At 35.6% G+C, this 14,475-nt stretch overlaps 1 long non-coding RNA gene across 4 annotated transcripts in view; it reads left to right on the top strand.

Annotated features, from left to right (window-relative positions):
- Nucleotides 1–14,475, top strand: part of LOC115611119 — a 37,618-nt gene that overhangs the window by 3,088 nt on the left and 20,055 nt on the right. The window contains exons 1-3 of one of the 4 annotated variants that reach the window (XR_003992476.1): nucleotides 972–1,208; nucleotides 1,449–1,536; nucleotides 6,796–6,947. This is a non-coding gene — a long non-coding RNA (uncharacterized LOC115611119). Of the gene's footprint in view, nucleotides 1–971; nucleotides 1,209–1,448; nucleotides 1,537–5,651; nucleotides 6,046–6,795; nucleotides 6,948–14,475 lie in introns of those variants that run through there. The other 3 variants (XR_003992475.1, XR_004389941.1, XR_003992474.1) reach the window with 3 other exon arrangements.

Consider the following 14,475-nt stretch of genomic DNA (forward strand, 5'->3'; position numbering starts at 1 on the left):
GTACCTGACAGACCCATTAGGTCTGTCGGATTTTTACTTTTGATAATGTGCACAATGATCAAATAAAATCTCCTGAGCACTGTCATAATAAATACAGGTCCCTGGAGCCATTCTTATCATAAATTTTCAAAATCTGCCTGCCCTTTACATGTTTGTCTGTTTGTTTTTTTTTCTCTGAGGTCAGAGTGGAATTTGGTATCAATTCTGAAGTTAGGAACAGTTGGGATCTAGTCCTGCAATCTTCTATAAGTATCTTCTGTTTGTTAATTAGGAAATCACTTATTAGCAGATTAACATAAAAGCTCATTCCACAGTGGCTTTACTGCTAGACTGCTCTCAGGTTGGAAAATGCTAGACAATAATAAATGGTGCAGATTACAACTGTTAAGCAAGACGTTAGGTGTTCTGCTTTCAAACTGCAAGCATTCAAGCTCAGCAGCAGTTTGTTACCTTCTACTGCCAGATCAGATATTCACCCTGCGACATCCCCCCTTCCTATGTGAAACCTCTACTAAAGTAACATGCTAACAGCTTCTTCTGGAAATGAAACATGCAGGACCACAGGGGAGGTGCCCCTAAGTACAAACAAAGAAGCTCAACAGTCAGCAAGCTAAAATGATTAAGATAATTAACATTGAGGAAAAACAAGAAAATAACAAGAAATAACATGTAACACAACACAACACCAAAGACAATTTCTAACAGCACACATTGTGTGTGTATGAAGGAAGACCATGGGATAACAAACAATTATATATATTGTGATTTTCAGCTGTAGGTATAATGTTTGTTACGACTTTTTTACAAAAAAATGAAGGGGGACACAGTGTTATCCCTATAACGATTTGATAGCTACTGGAGAACTGTGACAGCACAAGGCTTGCCAGGGTGCAAGTTCTTCTGTTTCTTCATAATGGTGCTATTTTAGTTAGAAATCAATTACAGAAATTTGAAAACAGATAAAAAATCTGTAGTATTAGACAAATAATTGCCAAAATTTGCCTCGGTAATGGTAGTAACAGTGCATTTAATGGCAAAGCACTTAACATAGTATAGACATTCCTTTCCCTGAGCCTATTCTATTTGTTTATAACCAAATTTTGTGGATACTGTAATTTTAGATTCTTCCTTGAATCATGCTGCAAATCACTTGGTCTAAATATGTCAGAGGGCAACAGGATCTGTATAAGATGTCTACCAAAAAAGAAGTAGGTTCATACGCATTTCGTATTCTATTCATATTTATATGTTATTCCTCAAAAAAACAGGACCATGCTGTACCAATATATATTTATGAAAATATTCAGTGATGATAAAACTGAATCATAATGCCTGTCTGAATAAATGTAAAGTTCTAGAACTTAATATTTTTATGAAGATGCATTTCAAGCGTTCTTACTACTTATTAGATATCCTAGACACCCTCCCTTCAACTTTTTATGTTACAGTACCTTGAGAAGACACTTCTTGAATCAAGGACAGTGACAGGATCACCAGGGAAACGCAAAGTATGTTCCATATGATCATTACTTTCAGGTACGACATCATCCCTAAAAGGAAATAATCTCACATCACTACATGCAGTTCAATTAATTAGTTCATAATTTAAAAAAAAAAATGTATATATCTCTATGCACAATACTAGTCTAGTAACAATATAAAATTAATACTGAAATTGTTCAAGGACAAATTGCTAATTTAGAATTACTCCATAGATTCTCTTTTGGTTATTAGTCAATTAGCTGTTAGATTTTGTAGCAAAACTAGGAAAATTCATTATTAACAAATAATGGAAATAAATTCTTTTTCAGAATTCTATTACATGAAAAGTATAGTCAGTCTTTTAACATGGATGCACTTCAGTACAATGGTTTTTAAGGTTATAATGCTAATACATATAAAAGTAAAGCAAAAAAACCTACTATAAAAACATTAGTTATTAAGCAACATAATATTATAAACCATAATCTATCATTGAAATATTAGTGTTTAAATACGTCAAATGGAAATGCAGGATAAAAGGAAGTCTTCTTTCAAAAGGAAAACTTGTCTGTTTTTTCTGTTCTGGTTTGTCATTTTCCTTTTGAAGAAGTGCACTTTGATTAAAATGCTCTGAGTAGAGATAGGTGTGACACTTACCTAGCAAAGAATATGTCTGCTCTCAGTGATGTTTCAGATTCCTTATATATTGCTTTGTAACTGTGCTGGGGTTAACTAATTAGACAGCTTGTTAAGCAAAACTGCCGATGACAGCTTATGACAGCATAGTTTCCACATGAGTTGGAAGAGGTCCCAGATGACTAGACTAACACAACATCTGGAAAATACTCCCATTAAGAAAAATTATTACAGAAAAAACTAAATAGGGACTTAGTAGTCAAAACACATTTTGATTACGGAGTGAAATGAACAAATTGTCCTGAATGCATCTGGAAGGCATTAGATATTATTGCATAGCAATAAAAAAAATCATTATAGGCAAAAGCTGAGTATATTTTCTTTCCTGTCAAATGTAGCTTAGGTGACAGTAGCCTAAACTCCTGCAGTGTTATCTGCTACTGATGGTGTATCTTCTCCAAAAAGTTTGAAGATCTAATTCAGTCATAAGTAATTCAACAGTTCCAGACTGAATATATAGTACTTTTTCCTGAACTGAATGGGAATTTTTCCAAGGTATTGGCTAGAAATCAAAGAATTTAGCTGACTCTCAAGTTTATTGAATAATATATATATAAGGAATCAAAATGAATGAGAGACCTGAATTTTTTGAGTGGTCTTTCTGTTTATTGGTACCAGATTCAGGATACTGGAAATGGTTGTTTGTAATTCTATCTCAGAGCTAAAGGAAGTTTCCATTTAAACTTTTAATGATCCTGACTCTCAGGGTTTGGGAAGGATTTTTTTTATTCAGAAACTATCCTAAAGGCCAGGGGACTTCGACACTTCTGTCTTGCGATATTACAAAGTAGTTCTGTTATCCTAAATTAATAAATATGGTATAATATGCATTCATCCCAATTGAGGAAAGCACTTAAAATGAGCTTGAGTCTCTTAAGGAAAATAATACAGACACCTCTGAAAAAGCGTGGGTTTAGCTAGGCATGTGCTTGAATGTTTTGCTCACTTTGTCCAATGTTGCACATTTTGTGCAGCTGTAGTATTTTAATGCTAGAATTTCTTTCTAATTTCTGTATTATTCCAACAGAGGCAGTTTCATTCAACCTTTCTGGATTTCTGATTTTTTAATTGCTTTCATATCACAACCAAGCTTCAATTAATTGATTTCAGCCAATAAAAGAGTGCTTTTTCATTGATCTAGGAAAACATGTAATCTTGTAAAGTTTTTAGTTACTTAGACAAGTGTTAAGTGGAAGCACTTACATAATGTTGATCTGCTATTCAGTGTTCTCTGCCCACTGCCAACCTGCTTATGAAGTAACTATTACTCTACTTTTTGGAAAAGGGAACCCAAGGCTCTGAGATTTTATGGAGTTTATTCAAGATAATGCATAGAAAGAAATATATATTACGTGTCTTATAATAATGTCTTCAGTGCTGTCTGTAGTGGTGTTGACTATAAACTTCATAAAGGAACTCTGTGGTTTGAGAAGAAAAGTACGTGTCTATGGATGTTTAAAGCCTAGGGAAAAAGTAGTTGTTAGGGTAGCTAGGTAGGATCAACATGATGAGAGAAGTTTTCTAGAAAAGTACTACAATGTACATAATTTATAATTTGATAAAGCAAAACTTCTAAGAGTACATTATGAGTATATCCTTACTTTGATATCCATGATATTGAGGAGATTTATTGACTCGTCCATCATTTCATAGCTGTGAATCACAGTTATATTGGCTAGCTACCTGAGGTGAAAAAATATATATAAACTAGTAAATAAATGTAACAGAAGATCAAAATTATTATCATGCTTCTATTAACATGCCAGTACTAAATTAAGTCATATGAAGACAACCAGGTACATACACAACTTGAAAATATGGGTAGTCATGATTGGCTGCTGCGTTTATTAGGCATCAATATGTTTATTTTGGTGGGGTTGTATTTAATTTCTCTTACAAATGAAGTTTTTGGATCATCAGGGGTGATGGGTTTGCAAAGTTTGAACGATGAGAAGATAATAATTCTATGAGTGGATTATAAAAGGACGTGAAAAACACTTTAGACACCTTTAAATTGTAATGTGTCATTTGCATTGAAATGGTATGTAGGCAGGCACTTCACAGCATGTGGTCAGAGAGCAGTGAAGTGGGGTTTATAACCTGAGCAGCTTCTGCTGGTCTTCCCTCTATTTTTAGAGATGGACTTTGAAATCATGCTTTAAATAACTGTTATGGTTTCTGGGAGGCAATAAGAAATATGCTTGAATATAGACACAGATAGGGTACTCATGATGGACACGGTTTACTTGCTACTGTTACACAAAGGTTTGTGTGCCAGTGAAAAGGGTCTAAAGACTTACAGTAAGCAAGGAGCTGCATGGAGGGAAAGGGGGAGGTGGAGACATATCTCAACCATTTTTGTCTTGAGCTCCATCTGAAACAGATTTGGAGCTGTAAAAATAGGGAGAGGACAAAATGTTCAATTTTCTTATTTTTATTTCTGCTGCATTTAGGGAAAAAGGACTTGTTATGTTCCTGATGAGTAAATAAAGATACATGGCTTTACATTTTCATTTTGTCTTGGAGCAACATATGGGACCTAATATTGTGTTTAGCCACTCTTGTCGGAAAGAAGTAACATTACTTTTCATCTCATATTTCATTGCTTCAGGCAGATATCAACTGACCAGTCATTTAACTTGGCAAGGGTTTTAGGCATCATAAATTCTGTATTAAATCTTGTCACATGTATCCAAAATCTTCTCTGTATTTCCCAACTTCCTTTGTTGATTGCATTCTTTTTATTTATTTATTTATTTTTTAAAGAGAAGGGAAAATACAAAAAAAAAGAAGCCTTTCCATACAAACCCTGCTCTGCTTGTGTAGTGAGATCATCACAGTTACAATTACTATTATTGTTATATTTTTATTTCTGGATTGATGAATTCCTTACATTAATGCCTGTGACTCAGCTGTATTCTTATGCGTTTTCAGGCCTTGGCTTTAGAAGCTCATCAGTCACATTTATGACAGCGGTTTTTGGGGTGTGCTCGTATCTACTGGGGATGACATGGAAAATTCAAGCCAGTGAAATCCCAGACAACAGTTGTTGTGTTAATCTGGATCTGGTCTGACAGATGTCTTGTTGCTTTTTCAGTCCCATCGTTGAACCCCATTGTTAACCCCTCAATAGCCTCAAAATACCATGTTATTTTCATTTTTATAAAAACAAGGTTACATTTGGAGTGATCTGAATCTTTGTGAGAACTTGGATCTAAGAGCAACTGGGGTGTCCCAGCAGAATTTATATAGCAAAACTGAGCAGAGCAAGAGTAGAGTAAAGAAAACAAAAGAGCATGTATTGAGCACTGTTGGGTCTGTTAAATACTCACTGATTAGTGTACTTCTTCTTAACTTTTAACCTAGAAGGAATTTAATTGAAAGTGAAGTGACAGTGCTGGAAATCTCAGTAAATGATTTACTAAGAAAAATTATGACGAATCACAGAAAACTTCCTGCTCTTGCAGGAAGGACTGACACACTTTCAGGTTTATGGAGTTGGAGGGGCAAGGAAGAAAAATGATGTAGAGGAGGTAAAAGCCCTAATGTGGAAGGGGAATGGAATTACAGTTAATTTTGCTGGGACATCGATAATTGATTGAAGATTGCTTCCCTGTATTGCCTTCTACAATCAGTTTCTTTCTTCCATGCTGGAACTGGTCACATTTTATTGGCAAATTTTATTTGATTATAGAAAAAAAACCACCTTAATTTTTAAGAGCACCTAAATATGCTGACATTCAAGACAAAGGAATATTAATACCATTGTTTTTCTGCGCTTTACGAGTAGCAGTGGTATTGCAATGAATTCTGCTGTAGCAAGCTGCTGTAATAAGGGTCAGATGGTCACATGCATGATTCATTGATGTAAGTATAGACTTACTGCATTTCCAATTTGTAAAAGTTGAGAGAATTGTTTGAAAGTAAGAAGTAGAGAGAAAAATATGACTTTGAAATAGATTTGTCCTCACAGAGATAACAGCTAAACCCGTAATGATATGTGGATGAGAAGGGTAGAATCTGCATGTTTGAGTTACCTTTATAGTAACTATATATATATATAGTAACTATATATATAATTATATAACTATTCTGGAAGAGCCTTTAAACTCAGTACAGCTGCAGACATCAATGAGTATCTTGAAGTGCAGCAGAAGGAGAAGCAGATCGGCTGCTGTTTACATCTATAGATGTATATACCTTGAATTCCTCTGAAGCCTTGGCCCTAAGACCATCTCTTTATAGCTGTTGTAATATTTCTCCTAACAATTTCCTCTAAAAGAATTTTAAAGCTTTTTGTCCCAAACCTAGAGCATGGATTTATTTGCACTAGGCTGGAATCTCACTATGTGTGAAACGCGTGCTTTGATTCTTGCAACAGGGCAGACTTTTAGTGACAGAAAGGGGAAAATCTTTCAAAGAACAACTGACTAAATCAGAAATATTCAACTTCTGTTTCTTTCACAGTATAGGAATTATTCTCCTCCTAACTTGGGTTTAGTGAAAGGGTTATTGATTAGCATCAAGATAGCCTAGTAAAAAGTGATTACTGCTTCATAAAGTGTTTCATGAAATGAACTATATTCCATATTGTTTGCTCTTTTTTTATTGATATAGCATATGGACTAATTCTACTGAATAATAGCTGGAAGAAAATGGGATTCAACTATAGGAAGAAAAAGATTTCATGCAAGGTTTGGTTAATATGAAGAATTGCACCTGATAAGAAGAATAAGGAAAATTAACGTGAGAAAGACAGGGTACTTCAGGTAGGAAAAAGAAGTAAATCTAGGAGAGCAAGATGTTATATGCGTCTGTTCATAACATAAGAAATTATGTTTAGAATTTTAACAAGGAATTCTCAGTTTAACAGTAACAGCTGAATTTGCACTGGCTCCTGGTTAATTTGTGAGTGAAAAATGCAGAAAATTGTTCCAGGCCACAGTTGCTTCATTACCACCTACAGGACTGTTAATAAAGGTACCCAGAAACAGTTGCCACTTTTTATATGACTGAAGAATAACAGCCTTGCTTCGACAAAATAGCAGTGAAAAGGTGTCAGACAGTTTTGGGTTTGGTTTTTTTTGTTTTTCAGACTTGGTATGAAGTAATTTTCTTGTAACATGAAGAATCATCTGAAACATCAGACTTGGGCTACTATAAATAATCCTTCTAACACATTCTGGAGTTTTCACTTCTTATGTATTCAAGCAGTGATGGTCTCAGTCCTCCTGCAGAAGTTGAACACACACAGCACGATTGCAGCAGCTCAAAACAGGGTACTGAGATGCAGCAACATGTTTGCAATTTAAATATAACAGGAAGATTCTGATAACAAGTAAAATGATTGCAGAAACATAAATTATTCAGCAAGGCTATGGTACGTTGCAGGTTGTGCTGTGCTGATCAAAGTCTGAAAAAAGAATAATCTGCAGCAAAGGCAGGATTCTGAACCTGATCCATTGAGGGAATAACAAGGCAAAATGAAGAAACTTAACCAGGTTTAATTGTTTATTAATCAAATATCTTTCCGGTCTATCAGGAAGTTTATAGGCATTGGTCTCTGTTTGCCTACATTTAAGTCTGAGGTTAGAACTGAAATAATATTAGGTTTTGGAAATCTGAAACTGAAAGTTCACTTAATTATTTGTTTCTCAAGAGCACAGGTAGCTAGGAGCTCCCTTCCTGTAGGGAGTTCTTTACCTCTCCTAAACAGTCCTCTTTCACAGCACTGATTACCATGATTAAAAGCCACTGTTATGGCTGGGCAACTGAACTAGTCCCATATCCTTCCTGAGGTTGCTTGAGGTGGGGGTCAGAGTTAAAATTTGGCAGGGTAAGTCTTCAAGATTCTGTAGATTTTAAAAGCCCCAAGAGTTAAAAGCCTGGTGGCAGTAGTAGGGATTGGGTTTTTTCTGTTTAAATGATTCATCTCACTTCTAGACTTCAAATTAAGTTTATGGTTTGAATTAAAGTTAGATTGTAAGACTCTAGTGATTCAACTTTGCGGCTTTCAGTTTTAGAAAGTGTCTGGCAGGGACTGTTTACTCCCATGTACTGTTAGGGTTGATCAATATCTGTGTTACTAAGCATATTATTTGGGCTCAGACTTAGGGCTTCTGGCTTGAAGCTCAGGTACTAAGAGGTTAAAAGGAGGGCTTAGGATTGAAGAAGATTTTACCTTCTGTGTTATTGTAGGAATTGATGTCCAAAGTAACATCTGGGTTTAGGGGTTCATGTTATTAGGATCCTTATTTATGGTTATATTCCATACATGCTTAGTAATAGCATTTCAGGCTATTTCATTAATGTTTGATTTACATGTTTCAGTTTCAGTCTAAATTTTCACATATTGGTGTGTTTCAGCTGCTTTCCATGTCTGTCACTGCAAAGATTGGCCTCATTCTTATAACTGAGTTTAGCGTAAGCACGTGGGTTGGAGTTTTTATCTGTTCAAAACAGGGGTAAAACTATACTTGGATAAGAAATTGTTTAATTTTTTAAGTGATTATAGTGCCATACTGTATTCCACAGACACCGCATGCTTGAGCAGTGGTTTGGTGTTGGTAGGAGAGAATGTCTAATGTACTTAAGGTGAAGAGTTGGAGACTCAAAGGCCAGAAATTTGTGACCCCCATGCAATCTGAAGGCAGAAAGATGATTTAGTATTGAAAAGAATAGAGCTTTACATGCTGGCTTAGTATGCAAATAATACTTTGAGAGGGTTTATTAGCTAATTCAGGCATAGGGTTATGCTAGGGTTTGGGAAACCAGCAGGCCAGGAGCCCTGTTCATTGAGTTGAACAGGGTCAGAAGAGTTAGTATTGGTAGGGGTCTTTATGACTCCAACAGTCTTAAATGGATAGATGAATTTGGTAGTTAACTTAGGGTTAGAGGCTTTACATTAAGCCTCTAAATACATTTCAATTTGAAGCAGCCATTCCTTCTGTGGTATAGATTCTCGCAATGAAGTTTGCAGATTTTTGACTGTTGACTGGCCTGTCCCTTTGTTTTTGTTGGGGATTGCCTTTGTGTTTGGAGTCTGAGGTTCCAGGACCTTGCTTTTTATATTTTATATATACTTTATATTTATATATATTTTTATATATTATATATATTATAAATTGTATATAAATATATAAATATATATAAATTTATATATTATATATTATAAATATATATTTATATATAAAGAGCTGTATTTTGCAGCAATGAATGATTTGATATCATTCATTGGCTATAAATATGTAATAGTGGTTTTTTTACGGCATAAATGGATGGGTACATTATATTCCAGTTTAACTTTTAGGGAACAACAGTGTCAGAAACCCATTTTACTGGTTGTTATTATTGTTATTACATATCCAACCCAGTGCTTTGACTAAACCTATCACAAACTGTAGCCTTCTCCCTTAGCCAGGAAGAAAATCCCTGCAATGATCCCAGAAAGATAAAACAGAAGCATCTTTCCATCCCAGCTGACTCACACCCTTGTAGAATATGCAAATCTGGTGTGTATCTAGGGAGTAGAAGAATAAGGGCTACCAATTTCTGTACTCCGGGACTTGATTAATCTTCAGTTAGGAACTGAAAAGGAAAAGGCACTATTTTCTTTCATAAGGCATAGTGTTGAAGTGTTGGTGCATCGACAGGTTTTGCACCTCAGTTGTCATCACTGTGAAAGGAAGGGACAGAATGAAGAATTCTGGCAACAGTGTCCTATATTTTCTGGAACTAACATCTGAGAATGAATCAGTACCTTAGCGTCACTAAACATAGTCTGCTCTGTTTCTGTTACAGTATTCTCTTTGCTGATGTCTCCTTAACTTTTTGAGGGACTCTGAGTTGTGGAGGACTGCAAGTAGGAGAAAGTCTCTCCAGTGGGTAGAAAATTCAGGAGTTTGCATCACTCTCTGAACGGGGTGGGAGGTATATAGGCAATAAATACGTGCCTTCAATAAAAGCTGAGTTTGAAAAATTATTTACTTTCCTTGGCTGGACTGTGAGAATTGCCTTTCAAGTGCAGACTGTGGAAAGGAATCTCCTTTTTTCCCCAAAAAAACTAGAACAGGTTTTGGATATTAGAATCTGAAATGAGGAAGAAGGTGCATTTGTAACTGGGATGCCACAAGAAGGTGTTTAAGGGAAGTAGCAGGTCATCATTATAAGCTTCTGTTCTTCCAAATAAAATCTCATCCTTGGCTTTTATATCTCTGTTAACATATTCCCTTGCAGGCTGTCCTCTGCTGGGTACTCTTAAATTGGCAATCAAGATTTTTTTCTGCCGAGTATTCCTGAGTGCATCAGGGTTTTTTTAACTACTATTGTTTCATAGTAACATTTTCATAATATTCAGAATCTATTAGATGCTTTTCAGAACAAACAAGAAAAAGTCCTCACCCTGTGCATCTAACGACTTAATTTTAGTACATCATCAGAGATGTATCTGGAGGATGGGTTTTCTTACAGGCAGCTTTCTTTTGTACTTTTCAGAATGAGTCATATGTTTTTGTGAGAAAAGAATTGGTTTAAACATTAAAATTATAAAAAAAATGCACCACCCTTATGACAGTTTTATTCCAGAAAGTTTAGACTCAGTGAATTGTCAACATCCTTTGCTCAAAATTAGTTTTCGGAAAATAAGAGAAAATGTGAGGGATGCTGATAAAGAATATGTGTTAACGTAAGGAGATTCTTCTAAGAAAGCATAATTTGTCCTTTATTTATGGATGCTATGCCTGAGAAAAAAATCTATAAAGACTTAATCAGACTGCAAATCAAAGATTTTGCATAACCAAAAATAGAACTATACTGCTTAAAAACATGACCTTCCAGAAGACATATAATTAATAAAATAGCATTGTTAATTCAGTTAATTATTTCCTTTACTGCTGAGAGTGAAAACCTTGAAATAATTGAGCATGGAGTGTAGGTATATGTGCTGAAATATTGACAATGGACATTACAGTCACTGCTATAATTCAGTAAGTGATTCAAACCAGTCATTGCTGCTCTTAAGTCCAGAAATATGAGAAATGGCCAGGATGGACAGACAAATTTTATGGGACAGCTCAATCTAACAGCATGCCAAAACCAACTCCTGTGTGAGCTTAGTGGCTACACAATGATGGGACGTAACAGTGAAAACTGAGATGAATGTGGGTGCCACATGAGGAATGACTGCCCAAAGATGCTACAGATGTTATCTCTTGGGGACCTTACCATTGGTTCTTGGTTGTCCTGAATTCATTGAAAGGAAAATGAGTTTGAGAAGGGAAAAAGCTTGGTTAGTTCTTCATTCCAAGCTTAATGGAAATTCAGATCTCTTGATGTTTCAATTGAATTTTTTTCCTTGATTCTTCAAGTATTCTAAGAGTAGGCATATCAAGTATCTAAGAATATAGAATGTTTCCATTGAGGATGTGCTCCAAATTTGCCGGTAACTTCAGGAGAACAGCAATTCTTTCTAAATGTTTAAGTTAACTTCTAGATTAAAGTTACTTTATGTAAATGGGATATGAACTGCACACTTTCAAAATGATCTTTAGAATCCTTAAAGTTGTCATCTACTAATAGGAATAATTACTAGACAAAGTGTCAGGATGGAGAAGCTAAAGCAGGTGGACTACAGACAGTCTGTCAAATTCTAGGAAATCAATTTCAAAATGCCCAAAAATATGTAGCTTGTATTTGCAGATAAAGAAAGAGCTCTTGCGAAGATAGTGTATTAAAAATAAACCTGTTCCCAAGTGAAATTATGAGAGGAGTTTAAACCAGCAAGATGTAAACTATAAATAGAGATAAGGTACTACTTCTAAGTTTTTAGGCATAAGTTTGCAATCTTTTCAGTTGGGTGTATGTGCTATTATTTGTTTCTCTGAAGATTTTTTTTTTTTTTTTTTTTTTCCCCCTCCATTAAGCCTAGAGAAAGGTATGTTTGTGGCTTTGGCTTTCGTAAAAATGGTTTTATAAAGTGAATTGTTTTAGGCATTGGTATTTAAATTCCATATCAATTTGATGTTTACGTTTAGTGCATTAAAATGATTTTTATATCTAAATACTGAGAGTTGTCAGAATAAGGCAGGTTAAAGGGTTGTATTTCTGGGGGAAAAAACCAAAAAAAAACCAGGTATTTCTTTAAGCTTATGTCATCAGAGAGGCAGATCACAAATTGCAAGTGCAAGAACACTTCAAAACAGGAACCCACTGGCTTGAACTGTCTCTATCAGCCACGCTGGACAAGTAGGAAAGTGGACAGACAGGTTGATGTAGTGTTACACAGGTATGGGCAATACAGAATATCAGCATTGCTCCGCAACAGAGCTTCTGGTGTGTTGTTTCTTTTACTTGATGTAAGACTTTTGAAATCATGAAACTCTCTCAAACACTTTTGTAACGGGTGGAGACTGCTGGTGTTTTCAATATAGATGGCAGCAAATCACATTGTTCTGCAGCTTGGTAAAGAACCAGCATAAATTAAAATCTGCATGTGTTAACATAGTGCAAACCTGTGCTTCATTCAGTTTGATTTCTGTAAGGAAGACAGACAAATTTGCACATTATTCAACCTCTCATGAAGCTTCAACACTTATTCCTAGAAGTGCATTGAAAATGAGTGTATAAATGTTGTGCCTGATTTGCAAAAAGTGAAGAACAAACTTTGTTATTTGTAACAATTTACAAATGTGGTGATAAATATTTAATTTAGGACCTTGCTACAAGTAATTACTAAATGATCCTATTAAGGCATCAAGTAGAAAAATTCCCTAATTAATTATTTACGTCAGTAAAATATGTGCCTAAAGTAATATATTGTGATGTATTCCAGTGTATTTCTTCTTAGTGAAAAGCTACAAAAGATCCAAGCCTTTTTTTTTTCTTTTCCTTCTATGTGTAATAGATTTTTAAACCTTACACTGCTTTGCTTTTAAACTCCTAGGAGTTATGCAGAAGGTAAGTATTTTCCCATTCTAAAAGAGTTTCAGAATACATACAAACCCTGAATAGTCTTGTTGAGATTATCAAGGTGTTTCTTTCAAGTATTTTGGGGGAAAACATGAAGGACAGACTGGCACTATAATCTGTCTGTCCTGCTCTGTGGGTGGCAGAGATATGGAATGAGCCCTTTTGTTTCACTTCAATTTTACTGAAATACATGATGACTATAGGTTATATGGTTTTGGTACTACTGTTTTAGCCAGCTGCATCATTAGATCCAGTGACAAATTGAGACAAGGTAATTTTAAATATCATATGTTAAGGAGAAGCTTAGCAGTGGTGTTACAGGCATGCTTGAACCTGGAGCAGCAGAGTTCAACGAGACCTTAGAAGACATAACTAGACTGAAAGCATAAATGAATCCCTCAGTATTGGTGGAGATGATGTATTGGTTTGTTTAGCTGACAGGGTGTTGATGGTAATGGGTTGGGCTGCAGACATAGGATGTGTGAGGTGAAGTAGAATTTGGCGTCAGTGACCAGCTACCAAACTGTAGGCAGTGAGGGCTAACTGGAATATACAGTCATGAAGGAAACAGGAATGGCCTTTGCTGCCAGCAGATAGGTTTGTGGTTTTGTCGTTGGGAATCCTATGGGGGGGTGTGTGAGACGGCTGTGGAATTTGCAAAGGTTGCAGGAGTTTGGCACCATTTTAGGGCTGATGTTATATTCGTAACATTCTGTTCCAGGGCTCTGGGCTGATGACTCTGTGTTACTTCATGGCAACGCCCTAGATTTCTTCTCCTGAGGGCTTGGGTTACTCAGCAAAGTTAATTATGTGGCCAGATAAAACTTTGTGGTTATTGTGACATGTTGTTGAGATTTTTCTGGTAACATTTAGACCAGCACGCTTGAGAAATTCAGGGTCCTGGCTTCAGTGAAAGTAGAACAATTGGTCTAAAAGTATAAACCAGACCCCATGGTCTGATATGGAATACAGTGAGCATTTTTGGCTGCCCATGCACAAGTTACTGAAACTAAGACCGGCAATAATAAATAAAGTAATGGAAAGATGCAAGAGGAAACCATAGAAGAGTTCAGTTTGTTAATTTTAGCAAAAAAGGGCTTTGATTTATGTGTGTAAATACCTCCAAGCGACTAGGATAGGGGGGGACTGAGGAAAGAGTTACTTAAACTAAAGAGCAACAGCAGCCAAAAGTCAAGTAGTTTTAAGCCATTTGTAAGAAAGATTATGCAGGAAATTAGAATAAGGTTCTTAAGCATTGTATCGCTGATAATTTGGAACAGTCTTCTGATCAAATGAGTTTTAGGATGGAGTTGGGTACGTTTTTCAACGGGA

This window comes from Strigops habroptila, chromosome 8 (genome assembly GCF_004027225.2).
Source record: "Strigops habroptila isolate Jane chromosome 8, bStrHab1.2.pri, whole genome shotgun sequence".
NCBI classification, from domain to species: Eukaryota; Metazoa; Chordata; class Aves; order Psittaciformes; family Psittacidae; genus Strigops; species Strigops habroptila.